The following is a 19106-nucleotide window of genomic DNA, read 5'->3' as shown; positions in this document are numbered from 1 at the left end:
ACAAACAAAACTCTTAAGGAGTTTCCACGTAAAATCGAGTAGATTTAGTTTGTATCACATCTACTTTTACGCACCATAAAAAGCTACCATGACACACAATGACTGTTCTAAAGCCTTTTAAGCCTAATAACTTCACTAGTTAAGCACACAGAATCAGTGTATCTATCATTTTCCAAGGTTGGATCAATTTCTCATTTTCTGAATATAAATGAATGTCTTTAAAAAACGTTTAAATTATTTCGCCCCGATCAAGTCAAAGTCTTCAGGTAAACGGCTATCCTGAAGATCCAATGGATCAACTGGACCGACCACATACGAGTATGTGTCCTTCTAACTAAGTATAACCGACTATTTTTCAGCGAAAGAATAAAAACCATCAAAACCCGCCCCGATCACTTTCAGTCATCTGGTTAATGGCTATCCTCATAATCTACTAGTAGAAATAAGGACCAAAACACATCCGAAAATGTGTCCATCAAACTGAGGTAACCGACATAATTTTAAGCGATAGTGATGTATAAAAATTTAATATAAGAAAAATGAAAATAAGCTGTACAGAAATAGCAAATCTTTTTGATGTCTCAGTATGATAGCGTCTGTGTACTATCACCTTTCTTGTGATAAGATCAACTTCTCAAAATTTTGAAAATTTTTTAATGTTTTTGGGTTTTTGTATTTTATATTGTTTTTGGTTTTTCTTGAACCTTTTCTCCCCCTAGAATTTATAAAAAACAAAATCTTTTTGGTTTTTTTTTAAATTTTTAAGAAAAGAAAAATGAAAACAATTTAAATGATATCTTCAGGAACATCATCTGATATACGTTTAACGCCGTTGATCTCTAGTAAATATAAAAACCGTGGTTTATCAAATGCTTTAGTGAAGAGATCAGCGCGTTGTTCCTGAGTGGGGATTTTTATCACATCGATTAACTTCTTTTCGTAGCAGTCACGAAGGAAGTGATATCGAATTTCGATGTGCTTCGTTTTGCTAAAATGAACCGGATTTTTGGTAATTGAAATTGCAGCAGAATTATCAATATATATGGGAGTAGTAGAGCATTCAATACCGTAGTCACGCATTTGTTGCTGAATCCAAATAACTTGAGAACAGCAACTGGCAGCCGCAATATATTCCGCCTCAGCTGTTGAAGTGGAGACTGACGTCTGCTTTTTGCATTGCCACGTTACTAAACGACTTCCAAAGAACTGACATCCTGCTGTTGTTGATTTGTAATCGAGTTTACAACCACCATAGTCCGAATCACTATACGCATGTAGATCAAAGTTATCATCATAAGGATACCAAAGACCCCAATCTGGAGTACCCTTCAGATAACGCAAAATTCTTTTGACTGCAATCAGATGGGAGACCTTCGGCTTTGACTGATAACGTGCACAGAGACACGTAGCAAACATTATGTCTGGCCGAGAAGCAGTCAGGTACATTAGAGATCCGATGATCCCTCTATAGTGAGTTGGATTGATCAATTCACCCTTCTCGTCAGGATTAATCCCGTGATTAACCTCTAAAGGAGTTCTCTGTGAAGAAGAACTCAACATCTCAAACCGTTTCAAGATGTCATTGACGTATTTTGTCTGGTGAATGAAGATACCGGAATCTTTTTGATCAACTTGAAGTCCTAAGAAGAACTTCATCTCACCCATGGAGCTCATTTCAAATTTTTCTTTCATCACTTGTTCGAACTCCTTACAAAGTGTTTTATTCGTGGACCCGAAGATGATGTCGTCCACGTACACTTGTACCATAATTAGATCTCCTTCTTTTTCTTTTGTGAATAACGTGCAGTCAATGGTTCCCCTTCGAAACCCGTTGTTGAGAAGGTGTTTGGATAGTTCTTTATACCAAGCTCTCGGGGCTTGGTGAAGACCGTACAAAGCCTTATTGAGCAGATAAGCTTTGTCCTTGTGATATGGGTCTTCAAAACCTGGAGGTTGTGCCACATATACGGTCTCTTCGATGTGACCGTACAAAAAGGCACTCTTGACGTCCATCTGATATACTTTGAATTTCTTGAAAGATGCATACGCCAAGAACATCCGAATTGCCTCCAAACGAGCAACCGGAGCATATACCTCATTGTAGTCTAGGCCTTCGATTTGCCTAAACCCTTGGACCACCAGGCGGGCTTTGTTGCGAACAATCACTCCACGATCATCACGTTTACATTTTAGTACCCACTTAGTGCCAATTTTCTTCTGTCCTTTGGGGAGATCCACCAGCTTCCACACACCAAGTCTTTTAAACTGCAATAATTCCTCTTGCATGGCTGTGACCCAGTTGGGATCTTTCAGCGCATCGGTGGTGCTGTGTGGTTCTTCTTGTGCTAAGAAGCATTCATGGGCATTAAGAGCAACTAATCCTGACTCCATCATTTCTGTGTAGAGACCAAAATTCAGCTGTCGACGAGTTTTGACACCCTGTTGAATGTCCCCTATAATGTTGTCTTGTGGATGATCACGTTCAGTCCTAACAACCGGATTGTCAGAAACGACAACATTTTGTTCCAAGTTAGTTAAGTTCGGCTCAGGAACTGGAGCGGATTGTGGTGCCTCTGAAGTAGACGTTAGAGGCTGATCTGCATTCGGCACTTCTTGATTTGACGATGAAGGTTGTGACGTAACCTGAGTTGGTGCCGATTGTACATCATCTGCTGGAGATTCATCTTCAGATTCAGATTCGGAAGATTCTTGAACTTGATCGCTAGACTCTGTGGAGGAAGATGATGACGGACCAGGATGAGTTAAAGATTGCAAAGATTCATCAGGAGGTGCATTTTGCGCCTCATACATCATTTGAATAGCAATCTCATACAGATTGAATGACTTGAACAGTTTGTCATAATCAAACAACCAGTCTTCTCCTGTCCCCTTGGCTGGTTCTGTGTAGCGTTGAACATCGACATGGTACCATTCTTCAACTAATTTTGTTGTTCTGTTGAAGACCCTTTTGAGAGGTATGCTGTAACCCAGAAAATAGCCGTTGATGATCTTCTCCTCGAACTTATTATCGACTTGCCTTTTAAGTAACGTGCAAAGAGCCCCGAATGGTTCCAGGTGCTCTAAGTTAGGCCTTCGTCGTTGAAGAAGCTCGAAACTTGTCTTGCCGTGGCGCTTGACGATGCCTACCCGATTTAATGTGAAACAGGCGTTGGCAATTGCCTCACTCCAAAACGTAACAGGTAACACTGAGTCGGCTAACATTGTTCTTGCTGTCTCGATTAACGTACGATTTTTCCTTTCAGCAACCCCGTTCATTTGAGGAACATATGGGGCACTGAACTCCTGAACGATCCCTTTTTCTTTGCAGAAATTTTCAACATTCGCATTTTTAAATTCTGTACCGTTATCTGACCGCATTCTTCGAACCTTCAGATTGTATTGAGACTCAATAGTTGTAACCAGCAGTTGTATACACCCAAACGTTTCTGATTTTACTTTCAAGAAAAACACCCAAGAGAATCTAGAATATTCATCAGTAACCACTAGACAGTATGAGTGCCCAGAGATACTTTTGACGCTTATTGGGCCAAAAAGATCCATATGAAGGAGTTCCAACGGAATATCAATTGAGTGGAAACTCTTAGACTTGTGGGACCTTTTTATCTGCTTTCCGGCTTTGCACTTCACACATGAATCAGGGAGACGAAAACTTCTCAGATTAACTCCCTCAACTAGTCTGCGGTGCACAAGCTTGTTCATGTTCCTGACATTTATGTGTCCCATCCGTCTATGCCATAAGACAGTATCACGTTCGGATGCCTTGGACACGAAACATGTCGCCGTTGGAGACGTTGACCCTGCCTTAGCCATATCCAGAATGTAAAGATCACTCTGGCGTGCAGCTGACATTAAAACCTTGTCTTCAGGAAAGTTGAAATCCTTAGGCAAGATGTGGCAATCTCGGTCGTCAAACATAACTTTGAAACCTTTGTCGCAGATTTGACTTATCGACAACAGGTTGTTCTCCAACTCTTTGATGAAATTTACTTTCTCAAACGAAATTCGCCCATTAGACACCATTCCTTGGGCCGTGATATAACCTCCTTGATTTCCTGCAAAGGAAACTGCACCTCCTTTTATTTGTCTGACACTTGAAAGGAGATTCATGTTTCCAGTCATGTGCCTGGAAGCTCCTGAGTCTATGATCCACATGTTGAATCTTGGATCATATAGAGCAACCTGCACACAAAAACAAAAGGTTTAAATATCATTGGAAACCCAAGCCCTTAAGGTCTTGGGTTTTCCATCTTCATCACGAATGAACAATTCAATCCATTTACCCTCATTAACACTGTTTTCAGATTTGACGTTGTTATCAACAGTGTTAGTTTTCTTAGGTTTCCAAAAGTCAGTCTTCTTCTCAGCATGTTTGAGATAGCTGGTTGAAGACTGAGTTTCACTTGTCGAAGTGGAAACACTTGGATCTGAGGGGTTTGGGGATTGGTGTGGTGAGGTTGGCTGAGGTTTCCGAGGAGAAACCGACCTCGGTGTGTGAAACCGTTCTTGACCTTGAATGTCAATGGTCGGTCGCCTCCTAGGAGGTGACTTGACATACCTCGGATCCGGAGTCGATATGTACTGCTTAGGATCCGTGTACTTATAGCAAAATCTTGCTATATGCCCTACCTCTCCACACGAAAAACAGTAGTTTCTCCCCCTTTGACTTGGTGGAGAGAAATAACTCTGGTTTTGTCTGTTATCATAGTACCCCCTGGATTTGACATTTTGGGGTGGAGTTTGTCTAGGAGGGTGTTTTGGGAAATTATGTTTTTCATTAACGTTACCCTCCTTTACAAACTGGGTACTATGTTCCACATAGACTTTCTCAGATTTAGGATTAAACTTTTTCTTCTGAGAACTTCTTGTTGTTGTTGCCTTTGACTTAGATGGTGGTGGGCCCGGTTTAGTTGTAGAACCTAAGTCTGTGGCATCAACATTTTGTTTGGACTCAGGAGCCGGGTCAATGACTTCTTTACCCTTAGACTTAGAAATTTGGTTTGTGTCCTCGGGTATATAATCATTTGATTCATCATCCGGCACAGCTCCTGGTGTGCTTGAAAATTGATTCAGGATCGGGGGTGGGACATTGTTGTATCCCACTCCTTTTTCCTTTTTGCCTCGGAACTCGGGAATAATGTGTTCTAATAAATAAGATGAATTTGAATAACTTTTTAATTTGAAATTTAATGATTCAAAATCAGCTTTCAAGTTTTCCAATTCTTTTTTCAAAACATTATTCTTATTTATGTGAAAATTGATAGAATCTTGTTGATTAAGAACACATATTTCAAGTTCCTTGTTCTGACGCTTAAGGCCATCAATCTTTTCTTTAAAAACAGACTCTTTCTGCTTCCAAGCCTTATTCTGTGCAAGCGCGTCAGTCAGTTCCATTAAAGATCTTGAGGCTGCTTGTTTGTAAGCCTCGAGATCTTCAATTCTCTCTTTTAGAGATTGAATTTCTTGTTCATACAACTCACATTTTAAGCATTTAACATTTACAGATTTAGGAGTTGAAGGGTTAGAACTTACCTTGGCATTTGATGAAGTGTCTGCCATGAACGCGGAGCATAGTTTCCCCGCTCTACCCAAAAACGATGGAGAAGTTACTTTAATTTCTGCTTCTTTGACTTCTTCAACTTTAGCAGCCTCTGCGGGAATTGTCGAACATGGGGATGATTGAGGAACATTTGACTCTTTTTCGTGATCCTCCTTAATCTCCAAAGATACCACTTCAACCTCAGGTTCTCCTTCATGGACTTCAGCAGCTGGTTCATCGACAGTATATTCTTCATTGGTCGAGGAAACAACAGACTCTGTTTCAGAGTTTTCATCTACTACTGTGACATCAGCCATGTTGATGCTCAAGTTCCATGTCTCGCCTTCATCCCCTTGAACTGCAAGAGCAGTTTCGTTGTTGATGTCGACGTTGTTTGCTGCGGTTTGATTTTGAGGGACCAGTTGTCTCTCAAGGTTGACAGTTGCAGCTGCTGCAGCAGGAGTGGATGATGATGAAGTGGTTCGGAAGGGATATTGGTGACCTTCCCTTCTTGGCTTCGAGCACTCCTTGGCAAAGTGACCAAGTTCGCCACAGTTGTAGCATTTTACTTTGCTTTTATCAAAGCCGAACTTGGATTTGTTGTTTATTGAGAGGGCCTGACCTGTTTTCTTCGTCCACTTTCTGGCCCTTCGGAACGCACTGCCAAGAGCCCACATAATGTCTATGCGTTCCATATCATCTTCGTCAAGCTGTTCATAGTCATCGCTGTCCAGATGACTATTTCCTAGCTTACCCGCCACCATTAAACTGTAGGACTCAATTATCGTGCCTAGAGTTGCCATGTGTTCTTTGGCAACCTCCACTGTTACTGTTCCCAAGCCTTCAGTATTCAACGTTGCTTTCTCCGTTGACTTGGGTCCGGAGTTAGTACTTGAGTTTCCAGAAGTTGATAGTGGGACGGAAGATCTCGTTTCAGTCCCCTTTGATTGATTTGACGTTGAGGAGACAAAAGCAGTCTTCATCGGAGCATGATCAGTTGAATCTGACAAAGGAGGTTTTGACATGTAAAGTGATTTGTCAGAAGTTGATCTCGGTTTTCTGGAAGAGGCTCTTAGTTCAGCCTCTTCGTGTCTGATTTCTTTAATAAAATCAGACAGGAGAATCGTCTCCAGCTGATGACTTCTTCTCATTACTGTCAGGAAGGTGCTCCAGCTAGGTGGAAGTCCTTGTGCAAGACATCTAACTTTCTCAGTCCCTGTAGTTTTGACGTTATAGGACTTGAGTTCTGACATTAGATGGTAAAATCTCGACAGTAACGACTCAATATCTTCTCCCGACTCTGGACTAAACAGATCAAATTCACGCTTGAGCTCCCGTGCGTGAATTTCTCTAAGGGAATCAGATCCTTCACATCGGTCAACCAGTGCGTTCCAAAGAGTTGACGCTGTAGTAAACTGGTTAAACTGATGAAAAAGATCAGTGGAGAGTGCTTGTGATAGTAAGGAGAAGGCTTTCTTCTCAGCATCGAAGGCTATCTTTTGTTCTTCAGATAGCCTAAAGTAGCTCAACGACTCACCATCATCATTCGTTGGATGCACCCAACTTGTCTGGACAGCTTCCCAAAGTCCAGGATTTACACCTGTTATATGAATTTGAAATCTTGTCTTCCAGGTTGTAAAGTCGTTTAATGTCATCAGCTTTGGTGGCTTGTTGTAGCTTCCCGATTCAGAATCGCTTTCGAGAATCGATTGGATCCTCTTGTTGGTACTCGAACTTGAAGCCATTTTTGATCCTTTGGTTAACTTTGAACTGTTGATCGAATGAGACTGGTTCGATCGGACGAGTGCCTTATTCGATCGAATATGTCCTGATTCGATCGAATGTCTCTCTGGAAAACCGAACTGATCTTTCTGAAAGTTATTCGATCGAATGTGTAACTGGTTCGATCGAATGGGTTAACAGATTCGATCGATTGAGTGTATGGTTTGATCGAACGGGTTCTGACAGTCGAATAAGACAGTGATCGAATGGACGGATCGAATGTGTGACTTATTCGATCAACTGGAGACTGGTTCGATCGAATGAACGAATCTGGTTCGATCGAATGAACTTGGAGTATTTCTAGGCGGGAAAAACTGATTCGGTCCAAGTTCAAACTGGTTCGATCGAATAGGAGGGCTATTCGATCGAATGAGTTCCAAAAATAGACTGGTTCGATCGGAAAATCTGGAAATTCCAAAATTAGGAGATTTTGACGGATTTTCGAATTTTGAACCACAAACACGAATCTTAGAAGATCAAGGAGCAAAGTAAGATCAAAATGAGACTTTTAACACAAAAACAGATGAACACCAACCAAAAAACGGATCAAACACACCAAAAACACGAAGAACACGAAGAACGCGAAGAACGTTCTTGACGAAACTCGAACTTTTAACACACTTTTCCAAGATCAAAACACCAAAATATGACAATTTTAACAGTTTTTGACAAGAACACGACGAACACTAAGATCAAAAACACCAAAAATTCGGAATTTTCCGGCAAAAATAACGATTTTCGCGAGAAAAACACGAATTTCACCACGAATCTAACGTGAATCAAGAACCAAAGGCTCTGATGCCACTTTGTCGGACCGGTGCGGGACACGGTTTCCCAACGATTCACGGGGCAACGTGTTAGAGTGCGGAATCCTCTAACACGGCGATTCGGTGGTGATCAACAACGCGCTGGTAACGATTCCTAAGACGGTTTGACACCTAGGGACGGAGGAAAGGACCGACACGTGAAGAACGGGCAGAGAGTATTTCAGCAGAGTGGTGGTTCGTGACTGTGTGTAGAATCTGTGCTCTGTTGTGAAATTTCCTAAGTTTCGTTTATATATCGAAAACTGGTTCGATCGAATGAGTCTCTCATTCGATCGAACGAGACCTGGTTCGATCGAATCAGTCACTGATTCGATCGAATCAGTTTCTTTTGACATTTTCAGTCCGTTAACTTAGTTTCACGATCGTTATCTTCATATCGAACCATCCTGATAGAACTGGGGACATACACATGACATTTCATGTCCTAACATTTACCATACTTCTCATCTTGATGTGTTGAAACAATGATGCACATATCTTAATACTCCCTACTTGATGAAAAATGTTATCGGGTAATGCCATAGTCCAAGTAGAATATGCTTTAGTCTCAATCTCTAAAGCTTTCTTTTCCTCTTGCGAGTATTAAGAAAAATCTTTTGGAGTAAAACCCGTAGTTTCACTAGCAATCATTGGAACTGTGTAGACATTATCAAGACATCGAGAACAGTCAGGATACACGGAACCAAGATGTGCTCGAAATCGTTGTTCCCATTTAGCAAAATCACTAAATTTCATTAAACGAGGACATTTCGAATGAGATCCAATTTCAGCATCAAGATGTAACATTTGCTGCATTAACACATTCTGAGAAGCTAGTGCAAAATAACCAGCCATTTTTAGTAAAATAAAAGTTTAAATCTTAACAAAATCAAACTTAAGGGTTTAAAATGAAAATTTAATAGCGAATGAGTGAGGATAGGTGATAAAGAATGAAGAACAGTAACTTAACAAATGACCAGTGAATAGCTTAACGAATGAGGTAATGTATGGATGATGAATGAGTGAGAGAATGGGTAGCAAATGAACAACTGAGTAACGAATGATTAGATGAATGAGTAGACGAATGTGTGACGAATGAGTAACGAAAGGTTGAAAGAACAAGTAATGAATGATTGACGAATGAGTAGCGAATGGTTGAGCACTAATGACAAATTCTTAGTAACGAATTAGCTACGGTGATGAATGATCAATACAAATAAGTAATGAATGGATGACGAATGAGTTTGTTAATCTGTTGTAACAAACTTAACACGTGTCACGAATCAGTTAGGATCTTATAATGAATGACTATCGCACGCGTAACGAATGATCAAATTCATTATAACGAATGTGTGTGAGTATCTTCAAATCTTCAAACAACTTTTCCAGATCTGGAAAATTCCAGATCTATCTGTTCAAGCCAAACAAATAGCCTTATGGATTACTTAGTCAATTTTGTACCAAACCAAAAAATCAATAGCTCAAACAATCCGTCTCAGTCCCTCGAACCCACTCTAACCATTCTGCAATCCCCAAATCGTTCCAAACTATACCAAAAACCAAATAACCAAAGAACAGATTCCCCTATTCTGAAAAAACTTCAAAATCGATCCAAAACCATCTCAAACATAATCAATTATCCAATTCATCAAACACACAGGTTACTCTATCAAACCCGATCTCAATTTCACCCAAATCAACCTCCAATTAACATCTCAGCATGTTACTTCAGATTAATTCAATAAACTTAAACTTAAACCAAAAATTAACAATTAACTACTGGATTATCTATCAATCCATAACGAATTACCTTAAAACACAAGTAATCTAACCCTGGTTTCTCTGATACCACTTGTTGAACACCAGAATTCTCAGATCCAATCAACATGAATTCATAACATACTGATTAGATCAAGGATCTAGCTATATGATATACTTTGTATGTTAGGTAATAGATCAATAATATTAAGTGAAGTATTGAGAGAGTAATTTGGCAGAGTAACGATATACAGTTAATCAACACATAAATTAAATAAGGCAGAACACCCTTATATAGACGATGAGGTGCCATTCGTTCTACATCCCGTAATTGAGAGAGTGATTTGGCCGAGTAACGATATACTGTTAATCAACACTTAAATTAAACAAGGCAGAACACCTTTATATAGACGATGAGATGCCATTCATTCCACATCCCATAACGAATGGCCTCCATTCGTCTTCTTTTACATACGTTAACTTATGGTATAGCGAATGACTCATTCTCTGTACCCCATTCGTCAACATTTCATGACAAATGGATCAATTCCATAACGACTAAGGTCCATTCGTTAAACATCCTTAACGAATGAACCATAATTAATAACGAATGTGCTCATTCGTTAAACATCCTTAACGAATGAGCCTTACATAGCGAATTGGTCATAATTACATAAATACCCTTTTACATTAATATAATAATAAATTACAAACGTCTATCTCAAAGACTCGAGACGACAAAACCATGCACTAACAGTTTTAGGTATGTTTGTGAAGATAAAAATCCAAGCTTAATCTCGATCATTCATATTCAAGTTAGGGTTCATCTTTGTAGATTCAGGTATTTGATTCAATTATGCGATACAAATTTGTTTTTCGCCTTGTTTTGTAAATCTATTAGCCGCTATGAACGATTCTAATGATATTACATTCAATTGACATTAGATCGGTGATTTTGTTTGTGATATTCTTATATATATGTCACCTGGATGATATATGAATAGGTGATGATTATTATACATTAGTCGTGAGCGAATTGAGGCGTTATAGCTTGATATGGAATTTAGATGCTCGATTCTTGTTACTAACTTGATTTAAGATAGTCGATTATTGTTTGCATTGATAATTTTTATTTTTGCTAAAGTATTGGAAGTATTTGGAGATTTAATTAGGTTTTTTGCTAAAGTTTTGTGATTTGTGGTTCTGCCTTGGGTGGCAGTTGAATAGGTGGCCTCGGATGTAAAGTTCATTCAAAGTGAGTAAAAGTGTCTTATCTAATATTTACTTATTATATTTAAAACTCTGTTTATGGCACGACATTTTATATTAGTTGTGTTTGGTTGCAAAGAATGCGACTCGTGGTAGGACAACATACATGCACTGCAAAGTGATGAGAGGAAGGAGTACAAGTGTGCTTTGTTATTTGGTAGCATTAGGTTATATTTATTAGATTAATTAGTGTCAAATGAAGTTATGAATTTGAATAACCTTTTGCAGGTTGAATGCCCTAAACATATGACCTCAGTTTCCACATTGAAGTATGTGCGGTCTAGGCGACCGGGAGTGCTATTGGCACCATTTCAAAGGAAGGTTAGTCTCACATTCAAGTCTTAATAATAATAAAACACTTATAATATGTGTGTTTTAACCTGCATATGTTATGTAGGTCGTTAAGAATATAAGCAGTGGCGAATGGTGTCAACTACCACATTAGCATCTTTAGGGGACACGATACTGATAACGAAAGCAGATTTGGAAGGGTACAATTTCTCCAAACTTATGGTTATTTAAGTGATTACATTGAAGAGTTGTTAATGTTGTGTTTGAAGTTGTTGACATATCAAATGAGCATGGTTAAGATCGCCTGCGGTTGATATGTTGATGCATCAGCATATGGACTTCATCTTTCTGATTATTTGACAGACTCCTTTAAAGAACATCTCTATGGTGCGCATTTATTTAATTCTTTAGAGCTTTAGTATGTTAAAATCTGAGTTTTTTGTGCAATTATATGCTTGCACCTTAAGCTTAATTGATTACATTATCTTGATGTAATTCTGGTTGGATGTGTCGTGTTGTTGCCGCTTGGAATCAAGTAATGGAAACAAGCTCCATTGTCAGTGTCATCATAGTGGCGAGTATTAACAAGGTTTTTGAAATAAGTTACGCTAGACCGAATAAGAAACGTTGTGTTTCGCGAGAGATTAGGGGTGGCGAACATAGCAGACAATATAAGAGAGTGGAGATTGAGATGGTTTGGACATGTAAAGAGAAGACAGACGACGAATCCTGTTAGATCCGTAGAAAACATTACTATAGAGGGGAGGAGGGGTAGAGGACGACCGAAATTGACTTGGGATGAGAGGATTAGGCATGATTTGATAGACCTAAACCTCTCCGAGTACATGGTTGAGGATAGGAATTCGTGGAGAAGTAGAATTAAAGTTAAGGATTTTTAGAGAGAATTGAATACCTTAGGGCTTAGACTTAACTTATTTAGTCCACATACCATAATGGTATTTCCCTTGCATATATTATTATTATTATTATTATTATTATTATTATTATTATTATTAGCTTTTATATAGCTGTTAAACTGTGATCTTATTATTAATATTATATAATAATATTAATATTAATATTAATATTATTATAATTAGTAGTAGTTTTTATATAACTGTTAAAATTTGATTTCCTTTATTTTGCTTTATTTTCCTTTATTTTGCTTCATACGCATGTTCTTAGAGCCGAGGGTCTCTCTGGAAGCCACCTCTTTATTCCTTTGGATAGAGGTACGGTGTGCCTACATCCCACCCTCCCCAGACCCTACTTATAGCTTTGCTGTCGGTGGGATTTTACTGGGCATGATTGATTGATTGATTGATTATTAAAATCATATAAACTTATAAAACTATTTGATCATGATAAAATTAAAGTTATATATATATATATATATATATATATATATATATATATATATTATGTTTTATATAAAGTATATGATTAAAATATTAATGAAATTATAAAAAAAATGCATACACATTAATAAATAATAAATGAGCGGAGCTCGAGATTGAAAACTAATCACGAGCTGAGCTCCTTTTTTATAATTAAAGCTCGCTATGAGCTAAGCTCGAGCTTGAGCTCTTGTACTTGTAAGTTGAACAAGTCGAGCCCGAGTATGTAAAACTAATCATGAGCCAAGCTAAGCTTGATCTCTTGTAAGTTAAATGAGCTGAAATCAGATAATTAACATGACTAATTTGGTGTAGAGAATTGCGATAAGAAAACATACAAGATGAATTTTTGGATATTTGTTTTTTGTAACTAATGAATATTTTTAATAGTTTTTTGTACGAGAACTGTCATGCTGGAAGCGCCTATCTCCGGAGGTGTTCCTGCAATCGAGGCTGGAAACTTACATTCATGGTACCAACTGAAAACCCGAATATTAAATTATGTTTTCATTAACTGAAGTTACTTAAATTTTGTTGTTGCTATGTTTTTTTAAATTGAATGGACTATATGTCGTTTATCGAGTTGGGGCACAAAAGAAGCTTACAAGATGGCAAAAATGAACTGAACTGGTTTCAAGTTTTAACCTGGTCACACCCGAACCGAATAGGGTTTAATTCGGTCAAACCTGAACCGAACAGGTTTCAACCCGGTTATTTCCCCTTCAAGAATTGGTATCAACCCTAACCGGTTGGGGCAAAAAACCAGGTTTAACTTTCTTTGACCAAACCGCCCTGGTTTCAAGTTGAACCAGTTTGGGCCAGCACCCGATTTAAGAACCAAAATGAGACAAATGGGTTGAAAGTCACCCAAAGTTTAGTTATAATTTTTTAATGCATACGAAATAAATTGGTTTATTTAAATATTTAGTTTGTCAATCATAATAATATATTGTTTTTGTATTCGTAGTTAAAATATAGTATATTAATAACACAAGTGGCACCAAAAAGTGTTCGTTGGTCAATCCAAGTTGCCATGGCCCAGCCCGTTTTAGCACATACCAAAAATGAATCGTTTTGTACTTAGGTAGTTCGGTTATGACCTGTTTAACTGTACTACATTATGATTAAGGGTAATAGATTGAATTTACTATGTTTTGTTCTATTTACTTCATTAATAAAACGCATGTTCATAATATTGGTTGCCATTAGAAATTGTAGATTGGGTTGAAGTTGCGTATTTTGTTATATTATAAGCAAATTACTATAATTGATTTAACTATCAAGTTTTTACAAATGTCTGCCTTAATTTTTAACTGATTTGCAGGCTTTAGAAATCTCTTGCCAGTGAAAGTGCAGTGACTAGGTTTTGTCATCAAAGTTGTTTCCTGTTGGTGTAATTTTCTTTATCAAAAATCTATGACCCAATTACAAATTTTGTCCTTTAAAATAAGACGAATTACGGTTCGTGTCCTTTTTTTAGTTTCCTTGCATGCGGTGTACTTTAAACTTTTTTTTCTACAAGTTTTGTCCTTTACGCTAACTGGGTTAGAAAACCTAAGTTAAATACCCTCACGTGAGAAGCATGTGAGGGCATTTTTGTCTTTTCACCTGTACCTGCAAACACCATCATCAATCAACATCATCAATCTCACCAACCAATTCTCCATCACAGGCTAAGAAAAATCCACCCTAAACACCCCCGCCGGACTCACCACCACCACCACCGGAATCAATAGCCATGAGTGGTGGCCGGAAAACCGACTATAGCTGCTGCTGTACACCCCCTAAACACCCCCGCCGTAGATGCTGCCGTACTGGCGGCCGGAAAACCGACTGTGACCACCATCGTAGGATTCAGATCTACGATTTCGATTTTTCAGATCTGCGATCTGCGGTTTCGACTTTCAGATTTGCGAGGATTATGATGGTAGAGGCGTAGTATTGTTCCGATAGACGGTGATGATGGCAATTGAACGATGGTGGAGGCGTAGCGGTGTTCCGGTGATGACGGCGGCTGGACTTTGTTCAACCTTGTTTTTCGACTAATGACCAATCTGTTCTTCATCTTCCTTGCTTGTTCTTTATAACTCTCTAAACTTTGTTCAACCTTGTTTTTCGACTTCAATAAGCCCGGGATAATCTCCAATGCCCGTTCACACATTGGTGGGTCACGCCATCCAAGAAAAGGGCAATCCGATGTCTGGAAAAGAGGAGAAACATGAAGTATAAACAATTGACTGGAACTTAAATCGAATTACACACTTACCATGTCCGGACAAGAGAAAAACCGACGACCTGGATTTCTATCAGTCCATGAAGTTCGAACAACTGCTACCTTGCCACAAACACAGTAAGCCATCACCAATTGAGCCCTGGTATTTGAATTTCGCATCGAGCCCTAGTTGATTGAAGCCCTAATCGTACCCTGATCGATTGAAGGTGGGGTTGGGTTAAAAAGAGGGGGAAGACTGATAAAGGGGGGTTTAGTTGCAGAGATATATGAAAGGGCAAAACTACCCTCACATGTGCCTCACGTGATGGGATTTAACTGACTTTTTCTAACCCAGTTAGCGTAAAGGACAAAACTTGTAGGAAAAAAAAGTTTAAAGTACACCGCCTGCAAGGAAACTAAAAAAAGGACACGAACCGTAATTCGTCTTATTTTAAAGGACAAAATTTGTAATTGGGTCAAAATCTATATATGCAAAATCTAAAATGGTCTTCAAGTAATGCTATTTTGTTGCGTTTTTAGATCATATACATACTCGTCATTGTAACAACCCATTGGTCTTTGCCGTAGGGTGTCCTGGTTGAAAATGGTGTTAAACTACTGTTAATTGTCAAATACGAATGCAATGAAAATGTAATGTATTTGATAATTTTCAGGTTACATTTGCACAATGTATTTCATAGTATGTTTGTATGCTGGATAAGCATGTCATAAAGGATTGAAATGATTGAGCCATTTTTCTCTTTGGAGAAGCAGAAGGTGCTTGCTAATGTTGGTGAAATGTAGAGCTAACCAGCAAAGACCAAACAAGAAGAGGTTCAGACAACTTAATCAACTTTACAAAAATACGTACAAAAATTATAATTATATATGTAGTTGGTATAAATATTTTTACTATCACAACCTGCAATTTTTTTGTATTATAGTTACTTACTACAGTAGTAAATGCGCTGCAACGTGTATGTGCCGCAACATGTATGTGCCAAACGGTTGTTATATACAATATGATCGATAAACTAACAAACTGAGTATGTTGTTTCAAATTATCGTCACCATCATTAAACATGGTTGCTTGAATTTGAGTTCTCTGGAAATATAAACGTATTGATATCTTTGTGTTTTTAAACAATAATATATACAATATATGTAATTTATATAACATAATGGTTGGTAACAAAATGCAAACTTACATCTTCATCAGTCAGTTCAACATTTAAAAGGCAGCCCTCGCCTCGTGCATTCTTGTAAATAATAGCGCATTGTCCCATTAGACGTGACACGGACTTTAATGGTCCAGTTTCTTTGATACGGGTTCAATGAAGCGAGCGGGTTTACACTCCTGCTAATTGACACAAAATGGAGCTTTTGTTTAGATTAATGCAATCCGAGAGTCTAAAGCCGAACTGTGCGACACTTTGTTCACTTGTAAGGGGTTCATCAATATTAATTTGTATACTAAATAATAAATAAATATTTGTAACTTATCTAGTTCCTAAGTTGGGTTCGACTAATCTAACTGGTCCTATGAATGTACCAACTAACAAAAATGTGTTATTCAACACCCTCATAAAAACCCGTCGCAAAGCACGGGCTCTTTGCTAGTAATTATTAATGTCCTTTACATTTTAAAATGGTTTTTGATGAAAATAAATTATAATCCATTGATGAGGTTATGAATAAATCATATAAATAATATGTATCATCAAACCCTTATGGTTATTGTATAAAAGAAAATCTAAATAAAACATAAAGTTACAAGGAATGTAAGAACTTTGTTAAGGTGTGACCATTGAAGATCATCTTCCAACCTTTAGTTCCTTATCTCCTCCCCAACGCACACCATGGTGTATAGATTATGTGGGATCCTTAACATGAATATATGATGGCTAATTTGCAACCACGTAAATGAAAAATAGGACAAGAATAAAAGGAACCTTAAAGATAGTACAACTAGTGCTATACAAGAACTTGATTACCTTAATTTTTGACAAAATAGTAACAATAAGAAAAAAATGAAGAAGAGGGAGAGAGGAGAAGATAAATTCTTCTTTGAATTTCAAAGGAGAAGAATAATGGTACAAAAGAAAAATATGGGATGATAGTCTCATATAAATAACAATATTTGAAGGGGCTAATTTAGGAAAGTTTGTTTTTGTAAAAGCTGTAAGACTTGGAGAAGAGGAAAGGGGGTGGGGTGAACGGTTTTATGGGTCTTTTGGGTTGTATTATTTTAAGATATGGGAAGAAATATATGACACAATGATTAATTAGATATAGTATTTAGGCTAATTAGATGTTTAAAGGTTCATGTAACAATTTATTGTGTTATAAAATGAAAGAAACACGCTTATGAGTTATAACTTATTATGTATAGAAAAAAATACATATACATAACTTATTAGGGACTCCAAATATCGAGTTAGGTTATACGAGTTTCCAAACGCTTCAAATACGTAACACAGTATAAGTAACGACACGAGGTAACAATTTCGACTCATCAAAACTTGTGAATATGTTAGCATAGTAGATATGATATAACTTAAGTATCAATGACAAATAACATGATTAAAACATAGACATCCAGCAGTTCATTCATTATAAATGTTTAAGATCACACCAAAAACAAAAGCGGGTCGGGTTTAGGGTTTCAAAATTAACGAATGTTACATTGTTACTCTATAAATAGACGATGAACATACAATTAAACTAGCACACGCCATCCTTGGATCATCGCAACTTAGAAATCCGATTTAATCCAGTTTGTGTTCAAGACCGAAACTTTAACCATCTCGTTATCTTCCAATTCGTGTTCCAATAAGGTAATTGTTATTTGAATTAGGTTCGGATATCAATGTTGAACGAAAGCCCTCTTTTAATTTTGATTGACATAGGTTATTTGTTGATCAACTGGAAGAAATTGGGAATTAGGGTTTCACTATCTAGATATCTATTTCCAGTTCCATCTTATAACCAAGTTATGACGTTGGCATGAAGCACAGCACCTGTTTCATAAATATTGTATATCAGCCTAGGCGCGGGTTCGAACCCCCAAGGTCAGGTTTTTGATGTTTTGTTTTTGTTTTGTTTTACTTTAATTATTTTTTTTCCTAAAATTGTTAATAATCACTTACTATATTACAAAAAATTATTTTTACTACCCACTTAATGAATCAAACCATATTAAGGGTTCAAAATAAAATTTTCATTTAACTTTCCCGTTAATATATACATATATATAGGGGATTGTTCAAATGAAAACCACTCCTTAAATTAAAAACTTTGAAACCATCATTAGCCAATCAAATAATTTTGTTTTTCTATTTCATTTTTTTAACAAAGGGCACATTTGTAATTTTTCATTCTATATTTTAAATTTTCAAACTCTGGCTCCATATCTTAAGTATAGAGGTAGGGTACCAAAAAGACCCAAATATCCTTAAGTATCACCCGCGGGTCAGAGGAAAGCCCCTCATATACCACCCGCGGGACAAATGGATCACCCGCATAACTCACTAAAGGAAGAACAACAATACGTCCTAGAGACCATGCGCGGAAGCATCCAGGCACCCTCAAAAGTCATCCGCTTGGTAGCACATTCACCCGCCAGGATGGCCGGAAGGCAATGCCACAGGACAGCTGTAATTAACTAATTACCTTCTAAAAGAATTACCAAGATCCTTTCTTCGAGAATACGTGACCCATCAACCAATGAATGAAGGACAGCTGGTCAGGTTGTTATAACCGTGCACATGGCCAGGGTTATTTCGTCCTATCATAAAGAGACACGTGTCCAGGTTGTTATAACCATGCACATGGGACGTATAGATCAACCTATCATATAAGGGCATGTGTCCAAACGGTTATGAGACAACTTCTAGAACGGGACAGCTGGCCCAATCACATTCCCACACTCTTTGGCTATAAATACTTCACAATCTCCATGAGGTAACACATTCACTCCCCACTATCTACTGAAAATACTTTACTTTCTCTCCATCAGAACTGTACTTATTCTC

The 19106-nt window shown here is 37.8% G+C and overlaps 1 protein-coding gene across 1 annotated transcript in view; it reads right to left on the bottom strand.

Annotated features, from left to right (window-relative positions):
• Positions 1-6200, bottom strand: part of LOC143635628 (COP9 signalosome complex subunit 8-like) — a 29694-nt gene extending 23494 nt beyond the window's left edge. The window contains exon 1 of the mRNA XM_077103413.1: positions 6197-6200. The gene's annotated coding sequence lies outside the window, so the exon portion shown is untranslated. The remainder of the gene's footprint in view (positions 1-6196) is intronic.
• Positions 6201-19106: the final 12906 nt, after the last annotated feature.

The sequence above is a fragment of the Bidens hawaiensis genome, unplaced genomic scaffold (genome assembly GCF_021521415.1).
Source record: "Bidens hawaiensis isolate Kalapana, Puna unplaced genomic scaffold, B.hawaiensis_p1.1 tig00000536_1, whole genome shotgun sequence".
NCBI lineage: Eukaryota > Viridiplantae > Streptophyta > Magnoliopsida > Asterales > Asteraceae > Bidens > Bidens hawaiensis.
This window is presented reverse-complemented; position numbering and strand designations above follow the sequence as displayed.